Genomic DNA, 12485 nt, shown 5'->3' on the forward strand with positions numbered 1-12485 from the left:
TGTTAGAGTTAAACTTCTTTCATGGCAGTCAGAAGGCAGAGAATAAGGGAAAAAGCTAGAGAGAGAGAGAGAGAGAGAGAGAGAGAGAGAGAGAGAGAGAGAGAAAGAGAGAGAGAGCCCAAGGATGAGAATATAACTGTGTAGGCTATACCCAGTGACCTGTGCCCTCGACCCAGGCCACACCTTTTAACAGCATGTTCCATCGTGAACTTATCAATGTATTAATCCACTGGCGAGGTTAATGCTCCCACAGTATAATTATCTTCCAAAAGCTGCATCTCTAAACATATCAGAATTTGGGGGGAGGCATTTTAGCTCTAAACCATAATACTTGGCCTGTTATATTTCTCTTGCAAGATATAGATTTTCAGCATATGACACAAAGGCAGAAGAGCTGTGTGGAGTCAAGTGTCCTAGCTGTGGTGCCCGGCCAGTATGCTCCAACCTGAAGACCATCTCAGTATCTCTGTTTTCTAACCTCGAGCTGCACTGGTTTCTGCCTCTCTGGTCTTCTGACAGTTTGTTCTTTTAATAAGTTTTCCTTTGATTATATTAGTCAAAGTTAATGTAGGATTTATATACAAAACTAGAAAGTTTATTAATTTATAAAATTATGCAACCTTTGTGTCTTAGTTACTTGCCTTGTTGCTGAGACACAATACCTGACACCCATAAGGTAAAGGAGCAAAGTTTTATTTTGACTCACAGTTTGTAGATGTTTCAGTCCTTAGTCAGTGGGCTCCAAGGCAGGGTGGCATAGCAGAGCAGCATCGCAGAGGAGAAACAGTCCATGGCACAGTAAGGAGAAGGCAGTGAAGGCAACAAAGTAGCAAAGCAGCGACAGTAGCAAGCCTCCTTTTCCCTTTTATCCCATCCAGGCTCAAGCCTTTTGAGTGGTACCATTCATAGCCAGGGTGTACTCTCTGTTACCCACAGCTAGAACTATGCTAAACCAATTTAGTTATTACATACCCTTAATCACAGTATCACACACCCATGATCCAGTGACTCCCCAAAGCCCCACCATGTGGCTTTTGGGGGACATTACATACAAGCCATAACAACTTCTTAGACAAATGAAGTCTTTTCCTACAGGAAAGCTTCATAAAAAGTTAGAATATTAGAATATTATTGGATGAGCAAACAATCAGAACAAGGAAATTTATATAATTCGGATGTTTCATTTTATAACCTTATGATTATGATAGGCCTATCAATATATAAACCTATCAAAATCTATCTGCATATTGCCCTAGCGTGATATTCTGTCCCCTAACCATGTTCAATGAGTACCCATTGTGAATTTCTTTTCTGACTCTTTTTCTTTGCTTTGAAATGATTGATCCAATTTAGATCTGCTAACTCTTTCAATTAGGTTATTGGCAATCCTTATAGATCTCAGATCCCATCCATTTAAGTAAACTGTATTCACTCCACTGCATTAAGAGTAACTTTATTTCCATCCTTGAGTACTCTCAAAGTGTCCATTTGAAGAAGAGTCAGTCTTCTTTTTATTTTCCACTGATACCTGAATTTTTCAGGTTATATAAACTCAGGGATTTTTATCTTCATTTTGGCATGAAACGGCAATAATTCAGCACTTTTGACCTTATAATCCTTAAAGCCTTAACCCCCAGCTGAAAGCTTTTGTTGATGAAGATAGGACTTTTGCTGGTTGCCTCCAGTAGGCATTTGACATTTAGTTAGCATACACTCGGGATAGAATTAAAAGTTGGCTCGCCCATAAAATGATAATCAAATCTATGTACCATTATTCAGGAATATTTGTAGACAGAATGCTGTAATTCACCAATATTTAGGGTGATGTGTAGTCTTGAGCGTTTTACAATGAATAAATGGAATTGCAGTTTCTTTAGGGTCAGCCTAGGTCAGAATGATGTTTTGTCCCTTGAAGAATATTTTCCTAGAAAGCCAGATAGGCTGGATCTAGTTTTTCTAATGACTTCCTCTATTACCTAATTGGCCTGTAATTGGCCTGTTTAGTGGAGGTTGTACAATATAAGCCAATCTCAAGTTGTAGATATTTACATAAGAACTATTACACTTACTGACTCCCATCTCTCTTCACATAATAAGGGAATGGATTCTCATTTTTACTAAATCAGTTAGAAAATTAAGAATATGGAGAGTTGACTTACAAATGAATGATCTCTTTGACATGGAGAATTTAGCCATATATTTAGATCAATGTCCAAATGACATCTATTTGAGATGCTAACACTATGACTTTTAGTTCTTAGCAATGTAAAATATTCAGGCATGTCAAAATATTAATATTTACTTAATCAGATAACAGGTAACTTTATATGGAAAATATGAGATAATAGTGAAATTATGTCAAGTAGGAAGTCAAATCACAAAGTTATGTTCAAGAGGGAACTAGGTTAGAATTTTGTCTTCTATCAAATGCAATTAATTCTAAATAACTATGCAATCTGAGCAAACTGCTTAACCTTCCTCAACTTTGTTTTCATTGCCTATGGAAGGGATAAAAATAATACTGTATTTTATACCAACAGCATAGTAGCTGTTATGATTTGATCAAAAATGTCTACTGAAAGGGTCAAATGTTCAGAGGTGTGACTAGTAGAACATTATTGTATTATGGGGATGCATCAATTATGCATTAGTTAATAGATTAATTCATTGATGGGTTCATAGGTAAATGTGCTGTTATGTGGTGGAGCTTGTTCGGAGGAAGTGGGTCAGAAGGTGTGTAACCTGGAAAGGTGTCTGTCTGTTCTTAGTCCTTTCCTCGCTCTCTGGCTCTTCCTGCTCTCTGCTTCATGGCTTCTATGAGCTAAACAGCTTTCCTCTGCCATCACTCTGTCATGGTGTTTCTGCATTGGACTGCAGACCATGGACTGAAACTTCTGAAACCATAAGACAAAATAAACCTTTCTTCTTTAAGTTCTCTACATCAGGTATTTTGTCCCAGCAATGGAAAGATGACCAATGGGGCAGTGATATTGTTTTGAGGAAGACTGACAATAGCAACATTTTTTGCTTCCCTGTGCATTAATGCATTCCTGTACTAATGTATTTACTTGGTGTCACAGGATGTTGAATTAAATTCTTTTTGTCTCAGATTTTCAGGGACCCACCCCCAGCCGAATGAGGACAGTAAGCCTCCTATTCTAAATATAGCCTCTCCAAATCCTTGCAGAGCCTATTTCAGAGGTGGCAGGATTATTCCTGCTGCTATCCTCCTCATTTTTATAAGGAAGTCAAGGAAAAATAATCAGGTAAGCAGTGAGCTAGTAGACAGTAACTGTCTTAGGACATCTGCCTGCTCCCATACACCAAATCAAGTGAGGGGAGGTCAGAGAGAGCCTTTTACATTTGCTAGAATGGTTAAAAAAAGAATGGTTTCTCTCTTGTTGGACTCCTCTACATGAAATGGCTTCCTGAATTGAATAAGGAGAAAAGGAATTAGGGCAAGATGATGGGAAGACAAGGAACAGCAATATTGCTCACAGTCAGACTGCTATGTGACTTAGCAGGATTCCATGAGTTTCCTTTAGACCTTTGGAACTCTGCTGGAGCTAGCTGAACTTGAACCATCCTTCCAGTTGCTGAGCAAATGCTGCATGAGGGACACCAACAGGAGGGAGTCTCTGCTGGTCTTGCAAGCAGAAGAGAGGGAGAATGTTGAATGAAAGTATGTCAGAAAGCACCAACTCTGAGAAAACAGAAAGCAGCAGAGGCACAGCCTTGCAGGGCTCAAATTGTTCAATATACCAACTCTACTTGCTTTCTTCTGAGAAGCTATCTGCAACTGCAACAGAGTCACAATCGTAGTGGAAAACAATATTCTCTGGCTTAGCACCCATCCGTGAACTCAATGAATCCTAGATCCCCAAAACCCTTCCTATCAATTAAAAAAATACCCTGGGTTTTCTAATCAAGTTCTTTGATGCAGCAGATGTCTTTGTAGCTCATGTGGCTTTTTCAGCTCTGTTGCTCTTAACAAAGGTCATGAAGCTCCTACGTATGTAAGTATACATGGCGTCATCACTTGCTGTGGCTTAGCTCCTGCTCTACAGGTCTGCACATGGAAGTGGTAAAATAGTCTCTTCTACTCTCTCTTGCTTTGTTCCTTTCTCATCACTAGTGCCTGGACTCTTTCTGGTGACTTAATCTTATTAGAAGCAATATTTTTCTAAGTTATCATGAATGTTGCCAGTCTGACAGCCTAGGACATGACAACTGTGTCTCCATGTCAAATGTTGGGCCACCGTCTTCTCTTCTTAGGATGACTGGTTTTCCCCAACAGACTGCTAGTATCCTGTCAGAGTGTTCTTCATCCTCCTTTATCCCATTAGAGTGTCCATACAGGTACTTGCTTGGACTCTGTGAGGTGCCTCTTTCTTGGATACTTTAGGGATTGAAGCTTTAGCAGAGTGTCAGCCTCAGTATTCCTAGGGCTTTACTGATTCCTGGAGTCTTCTTGCAGATAAGACCTGACTGACCATCCTTGCCAGTTTCTGAGATGAGGAAAGTTCATTGGATTTTGCCATGTATATTCTGCTTAAGCCTTGGTTTGGGCACCTGCTCATACGGCAAATGATTCTTGCAAGTGATGCTAATGGAGTAAATGATCAGAAGAGGAGAAAATATGTTCATGGTATTAAAAAAAAGCTCTCAGTTTCTTTCCTTTGATTCATCTCTTCATAATCCAGCTTTATCATGTTGGCATTTAGGCTTTGCTTTCTAAATGCTTTTGGAAATGCGAGTAGTTACAGGTGGTTGCTAACTACTATACACGTTATTTTGCAACATAATGAACCGTTACAGAGTTTAATAAAAAGGAAAGGGCCAAGTAAAAATTTTTGACAAGAATAGGGAAATGGAGCATTTAACAGGATTTATTTTCAAGCTGTTATTTTGGAGATTTAAATAAATCCTCTTAAGTACTCCAATTTTTGAGCCCTAAGTGTGTCTTAGGTAGTTTTAAGACCTTTTTCTTAAAAAACTGGGTAAGTAGGAATGTAAGCAGAAACCTTCCCAGTTGCTGGTGTGATGAAGTATTCCTTCTCAGGTTCATAGAAGGTTGTGCCATGAAATCTCTGAAAGATGCTTTCACACTAATTATACTATTAAAGAGCTGTCTCCAGTTCTTGTTTTTTTAAAAATTTTTTTAGAGACAATGACAGTATTTTTAGGATTCAACCACTTTGAGATCAAAGTCCACACCCTGGGTCAGGCTAATTGGGGCAGATATTTCAGTGCTTAACAATCAAAGGTGCATTTCTCAACTATAAATTTTAGCTTCCTGTCATAAAAATCCCAAGAGTATATCTGTCAAAAATGGAATATTTAGATTAATTGGGGCTTTGCTATTGTGTCTGGCCCAGAAGGACCTGTTCACCCCAGGTAGATATGGGTTGTCCTTTGAAAGACCTCCAAGCACAGAGGTTCCATAACCTTCCTCAGTCATTCTCACCATCTAAAAATGTCCTTCTGTGCATTTGTGGGCTTTCTTTCCTAATTTAATTTTTTCTCCCAGTGGAGATAAGGAACAGCTGGTCCATATCTGTATGAAATTCCTTAATTCATGATAGTCCTACCCTCCCTTACTCTGATTAAAAAATGAAATATTAATTTCTTTATTTAAAATATTCCTCAATTAATTAAGAACTGAAATCCCAGTTCCTTATGAGCTTAGTAAAAATTGGTGCTTCCTGAAACCATAGGGAATGCATTGTTTTGAAAAATGTCATTTACCACTATAAAAAATTCCAAGTCTGTTTGTAACAAATATTTATTTACAGGCATTTTCTTACAAAAGGACCATCTTCATGGAAATTTGTATAGGTAGATAGGAACCATGTGGGCTTTCCCTAGAAGCTTTAGCTTCCTTTGATGGTTTCAGAAGTCTTGACACTGATCCATTTTGAGGTCATGTCCAGGCTCCTAAATTTATATAACAATATACAAAATATGACCATACTCATTTTATGAATGCTTTAAAGTGGCTGATGCAACCAGCATGTGAGAATTATTTTAAATAACACTGAATTATTGAAAGGCCAGTTAGGAACACAATGCATTCATGTCTAATCTTCCCAAATTATCACAAATTTTAATAGCTTCATAGTTGCTCCATGTAACAATGGAGTTTTTAAAAGTCAAATTTTGTTTTGCGATAGCTAGATGCTCACAGCTGTGCAAGATGGCTTTCTTTAGATTTCTTAATTTATGACCATTCAATGAGAAGAATGTTATTTCAAATCCAGAGACATTTTAATAAAAGCCTTCAGCCTTCATGTCCCTTCTTCAAAATTTTAAACAGATGACTGTGTATCATTCTTGATTCTTTAAGAGACAACTTGCTTTAAAGCAGTATGAAAAACATGAATATAATGTGAAACAGTGATGTATATTTCTTGGCCAGAAGCTAAAGACAGAAAAGAAAAACCTGCCGCCTTGCTAATGGTAGGCTTCTGTTATTTACAGAAATGTCCTCTTTCTAAGAAGACAATTAATACAGCTGGAACTTACTCAGTGGCTCTGATATGTTGATCATAGCACTGAGCTCTTTATATTTTCCAACCCTAAGAGATAGTTATTACTGTGTCTTCTTACAGCTCTATTTTGTAATTGAACTCTCTTCAAAAGGACAAGTGACTTGCCCAAGGTCATTGTTTTAATAGATGACTGAACTAAGATTTGCACCCAAGCTATCTGATTCCAAAGTCATGCTTTGAAGCCATCTGCTCACTTTATTTCCACTAGAGAAATATGCCGTTTATTCACTCTTGAGGTCTTTAAAATCTCAAAGGTTTTCCATTTTAAATCCACAAAGTCATATGCCAGCAGTTTAAAAGTGTGTTGAGCTCAGCATCCTGAATGTCAAGACCTTGTCTTTCCTCAGAGACTTCGTCTGGTCACCAGTGTTTCAGAGACGCATATTCGTTGCAGCAATTACTTTTCTCCATTAGCAAAACTCAGGGAACAATACCTTATTCTAAAACTGTTTTTATCTTTTTTTAATTGCTTGGAAGGAGACTGCCTTTTCCACTTATTTAAAAAAATGTTAAGCCTGTACTTAATTTATGTGGAATAGCCTACACCCATTCTATCTTGTGTTGACCTTTGCTCGCTAATTTCATTTCTCTTATCCTGGGACGACTCCTTGATTGAGCAGGTTAAATGGGCAGGATGACATACGGGCACCTCGCATAGCTATAATCTGTGTAGAAGATGACTAAAAGAGGGTATGGGTGATTCAAATGTGTTGCCTGTCGAAAGACTTCGACTATTTCTTTTCCTGTGAGATTTTTTTGTATGTGTGCAAGACTAAAAAGCACTTATATCCTATGATTCAACACAAATGGAACCTACAGCCAGAATTATCTTCAGTTTTCAGACCTCAAGTTTATTGTGTAGAGAGTTCAGATTCTCTTTACATGATGTAATCAAAAGCAAAAAGATCAATGAGATGTTATCAGAGCCATTCGTGTGATGACTAGAGGCTCTATATGTTAGCAACTACCCTCATTACTCATAAAAATTTGGAATTTCATAATCCATTGTACAATGAAAATTACCTGTAATTTAAATTACTTTTGGGGTTTTTAAAGTTAAAACCCATAGGTTTTTCTAAATCTTGAAGTTTAATTTATATGTATCATGGTTGTTACAATTTTACAATTTAAGTAATTAAGAACTGTAAATTTTGAGGGCAGCTGCTTAGTTAAACGTTTGATTAACTTAACTACTTTTTCTTTAAACAATGAGTCTCATTTACAGACACGTTCATTTTAAATTGTAGGTATACATTGGGGCTCCGGATTTAGCTCAGCAGCACAGCGCTCGCCTGGCAAGTGCAAGGTCGTGAGTTCGATTCCCAGTACTGGAAAACAAAACAATAACAACAAAAAAACTGTAGGTATACATGTAATATATTCAGTTTTCTTTTTAAACTCTTCAAGTACTTGACCAGAGAAGCTCATATCTCTAATAAGCAAAACTACCTTGGGAATTTAAATGTCATTTATTTAGAATAAATTATTAAATTTATATATATAGTAAATATAGTTCTCTTAAATGTTCTAATTCTGCTTACAAACTTAGTAAAAACTCTTGTACCTTCAAGTTGAAATCATAAGTAAATTACCTATTTTAAATTGGAATCACAAGGCTAATCTGTTAGAGTCTCTAATATGCCAACTCTAAATCATGACAAACACTTTAAATACTGAATATACACAGATTGTCCTGGTGATTAAAAACCTGTTCTTGAACTTGACACAAAAGTATTAATACTGCATCATCTTTATAATTAATTCTGAACCATCCTGGACTTGGAAAGACACTCAACAAAGTGATACTTTTGTCATTTCAGATTTGGAATGTGGGGCACTGCATGTGGACGGTGATTATTTTAATATTAAACATGGTCATCTGGACCCCTTCTAATAGTTGCAGTGAAAATAAGACTCCAAGCTACATTATTTAGATCAAGTTTGTTTTATGACCCTTAGATCCTGGGCTCAAGGTACATTTTTATCTAATTGTTTCAGCTGATTTTGGCAGGTGCCAGTTTGTAATGCCCCAAACCAGGATATAACTAGCTGCTAACATATTGCTCTTTATTTTATTTACTGATTAAATTCTGACTTTTCTTTTCTCTCTGGGTGGTAATATTTATGGATATTTTAATGAAATTTTAGGCTTCTGCAAATTTCTCAGACTTGTTAAGGTACAATGATAACAAATATATATTGGGAGAAAATATATTACAAATTGGTAGATAGTTTAACAAGTTCTTAATCAAGAATAAGTACAGAAGTTCATGAAATATTCTTTTAGCTCTTCAGGATCTTGATTAATGAATTACCTTTTCTTTTCCATTAAGCTATGAATGAAATATTTAAAGAGATAGCTTTCAAAAAGCTTTTTAGGATATGATATCAAAAGCATCAGCAACAACAAAAGAAGTAAGTTGGAATTCAAATGAAAAACTTTTGTGGATACAATGTCAAGATGACCAAATACAGCAGTCCAGTGCTTGCCTCTTCCTCCACAAAGAACCATACGAACAAACAAATAGCTATACTTTGAGGTGAATGGTCAAGGGAGAGATGGGAACTCTGTAAGACACAGCTCTGGGACAGGGGCATAAAGAGTGAAATAAAAGTATCAGCAACTACAATCCCAAGTCTCCAGCTGTAGGGATCTCCCATTTCAGGGGAGAGGGTGAAAAGATGAGTCCCAGCAGATCCATTGTTGGTGATGCCAGCATCCCTAGCTACAGGAGAATACCAGTTATCCAAGGCTTGGAGCCTTGTTAGAAGAGCTCAAGTCTCATGGCTTTGCTAATAGAAGAAACCTATCTCCCTCCCAAATTCCAGAGCCCAGGATACTACAGCAAATTACCAGCTTGAGAACAGACTCACCAAACACACACACCAGTGCAACTGTGGCCATCCTGGAGTCAGTCTGAGCTGCCTGCTGAGCCTAAGGATGTGTACCGCATGCTTCCCACTGCTCTCACCGCCACCTGGCCTGTGACCTGAGCCTCTGCTTATCTCCAGTATCTCACCACTGCTGCTACTGCTGAGGAAATGTGCACCACTGTCCATGACTCAGCACCCAAACTTGGATGGAAAGACTGGTTACATGATACATACTTCACCCCGCTGCTGTGTGCACCACACTCACCCGAGCTGCTCTGTTACTCCTTCCCTTGTGTGGCTGCTGGAGACGGAAGGGCTCTCAGCCTTCACCGCTGCATCTCCAAAGCTGGCAATTACAGACAAAGAACCTAAGGAGAAACTACATGACAATGTCAAAAGAGAATCAAAGTCAACCTAGCCCACTAAGGCTATAGCCTAAGATACATTTACAGGAAAAATTCATTTATCATGAAAGTCACCTTATAAAATTAGTAGACCCAACAGATCCAGTAGATGCCCAAGTCTCAATGCAGAGACAAGTCTCAATGTAGTCTCAAGAAGTATATGCACAAGAAATATACAAAAACAAGACAATGGGAAGCCTCCAAAGGATCAGATCCCAAAGAAAATGACACTGATGAAATGCTTAATTAAAAATTCAAAGGAATAACTACAAAGGAACTAAATGAGATTCAAGAGAGGAAGATAATTTAATGAAATTGGGAGAATAATGGTATAAATTAAAATTTCAGCAAAGAATAAAGTAATGAAAAAGAAACAGAAAACTTGAAATGAAGAACTCAGAAGTTCACATTACAATAAAAACACAGTTGAAAGACTCAACAGCAGACCAGATCAGGTAAGAAAGAATAGCTAAATGAGAAGACAAGTTTTTTGATATATCCAAGTCAGACAAAAATTTTTTTTAAAATTTTAAATGAAGACATCCCTGAGAGTTATAAAATGTACAATATATTTATATTGTAAATGTCTCTCAAGAAAAAGAATATCAGTATCATCTTTATGTGCTGATAATGAACTTAGTGAGAAAATAATCATGAAAACAATACCATTCACAATAGTTAAGAAAACAACAAAAATAAACCAAAAATGAGGGGCTTAACAATAAGTCTGATTAAAGAAGCAAAAAAAATGAAAAATCACAAAATACTGATAAAAACATTGATAACATGTCCACCTACCCATATACCAATACATACAATGGAAAAACCTCCCATGTTAATGGGGTCCCTGCTTTGGAAAAACCAATGTTGTGAAAATGTCCACATCTCTTAAAGGACTCTAATGATTCAGTGTAATCCCCATCAAAATACCAGTGGTATTCTTCATACTAGAAAAAAAAATTCTAAATTTCATATACAAGCAAAGAAGGCTCTGAATAGCCAAAATAATATTGAACATACCGGAGGCATCACAGTACTTGATTTCAGGACACGTGACAAAGGTGCCAAAAATACACTGCTGAAAAGACAGCCACTTCCATCAATGGTACCAGGAAAACTGGATGGCCGTATGTAGAACCTCCTAATGACCTCTGTCTCTCACTGTATGCAAAAGTCAACTCAAAACAGATCAACTAGTTAACTGCAAAACCTGTAATCATGAAACAATTAGAGGAAAACATAGGGAAAAAACTTCAGGACATCAATGTTGGGAATTATTTTTTAGATAAGACCTTCAAAGCATAGGCAGCAAAGGAAAAGGAGACAGATGACATTATATTAAGTGAATAAGCTCTATAGTTAAGGAAAGAAATCAGCACAGTGATGAGATAAGCTGCAGAATGGGAGAATACAGCATATTTACCAGCTCTTCATCTGACAAAGGATTAATATCCAGAATACCTAAGCAACTAAAAAACTGAACAAAAAATAATCTCATTCAAAGATGGGTGAATGATCTAAATAGACATTTCTAGAAAAAAGAAAGGAAAAGGCTAACAAATCTATTAAAAATGCTCAATATCATTAGCCACCAGGGAAATACAAATTGAAGTGAGACACCCTCTTATCCCAGTTCAAACGGCTACTGTCAAAAAACCCCGAAAATTACAAATGCTCATGAAGATGTGGAGATAAGGAGGTTCTATTTCCTGTTGGCAGGAGCATAGATTAGTAGAGACATGTAAATTGGAACAGTGTGGAGATTCCTCAAAATACATCATATATCTTGAAGCTCTCCCCAACCGCGTGAAACTAGGGAGAGTGGGTGGGGTGAGGGGAGAGGGGTGACAGGAGGAATGAAGAAAATATGTTATGCGCATGTACAGATCTGCCAAGATGAACCCCACTGGTCTGTATAACCAATATGCACTACTAAATAAAGGGGAAAACACTAATAATAACTCTAACACACGAGTGAGCTATCCCACTTCCAGGTACACATTCACATGAAATGAAGTCAGCATATCAAAGAGGTGCCTCTGCTTCCATTTTTATTGCAGCAGTATTCACAGCGGCCAAGTCCTAGAATTAGCCTTGTGCTCCTCCACAGATGAATGGGTAATGAAAAAATTGCAGCATAGACACAATATTCAGCCCTGAAAAAGAGGAAAATTTCACTATTTGTGACCACAGGAATGGTTTTGGAGGGCATTATATTAAGTAAGATATGCTAGACACAGAAAGACTACAAAAGCCTGCGTATTCTGACACCAAAAGAAGTCAATCTGAATGTAGACTAGTGATTTCTAAAGACGGTAAGGATGGGGGTGGGGCGGTGAGACGATAGAGGAAATTGGCAAATGGGCATGAAACACACAGGGAAGGAGTTCTAGGGGTCCACAGCACGGTGGGGGAACTATAGTTCAAAATAATATACAATACATTTTATAAAGAGCTATAAGAGTTTGACAGTTCCAAACATAAAGAAATTGATAAGGTGATAGAAAGGTTAATTACCCTGAGTTGATCAGCACTTGCTGAATATACGTGCTGAAATATCACATTATATATTATATATAATTATTACATGTTACTAAAAAAACTTGAATATCACAGAACATTATCAAAAAATGAAAATACAGTTTATAGAATTGAA

General features: G+C 37.2%; 1 long non-coding RNA gene across 1 annotated transcript; it reads left to right on the plus strand.

Annotated features, from left to right (window-relative positions):
• The first annotated feature begins 7873 nt into the window (after nt 1–7873).
• On the plus strand, nt 7874–11796 carry LOC102008122. The gene is made up of 3 exons (XR_001234046.1): nt 7874–7911; nt 8372–8524; nt 8885–11796. It is a non-coding gene; the product is annotated as an uncharacterized LOC102008122 (long non-coding RNA).
• The last annotated feature ends 689 nt before the right edge of the window (nt 11797–12485 follow it).

The sequence above is a fragment of the Chinchilla lanigera genome, unplaced genomic scaffold (assembly GCF_000276665.1).
Source record: "Chinchilla lanigera isolate Chin_1 unplaced genomic scaffold, ChiLan1.0 scaffold00022, whole genome shotgun sequence".
Lineage (NCBI taxonomy): Eukaryota > Metazoa > Chordata > Mammalia > Rodentia > Chinchillidae > Chinchilla > Chinchilla lanigera.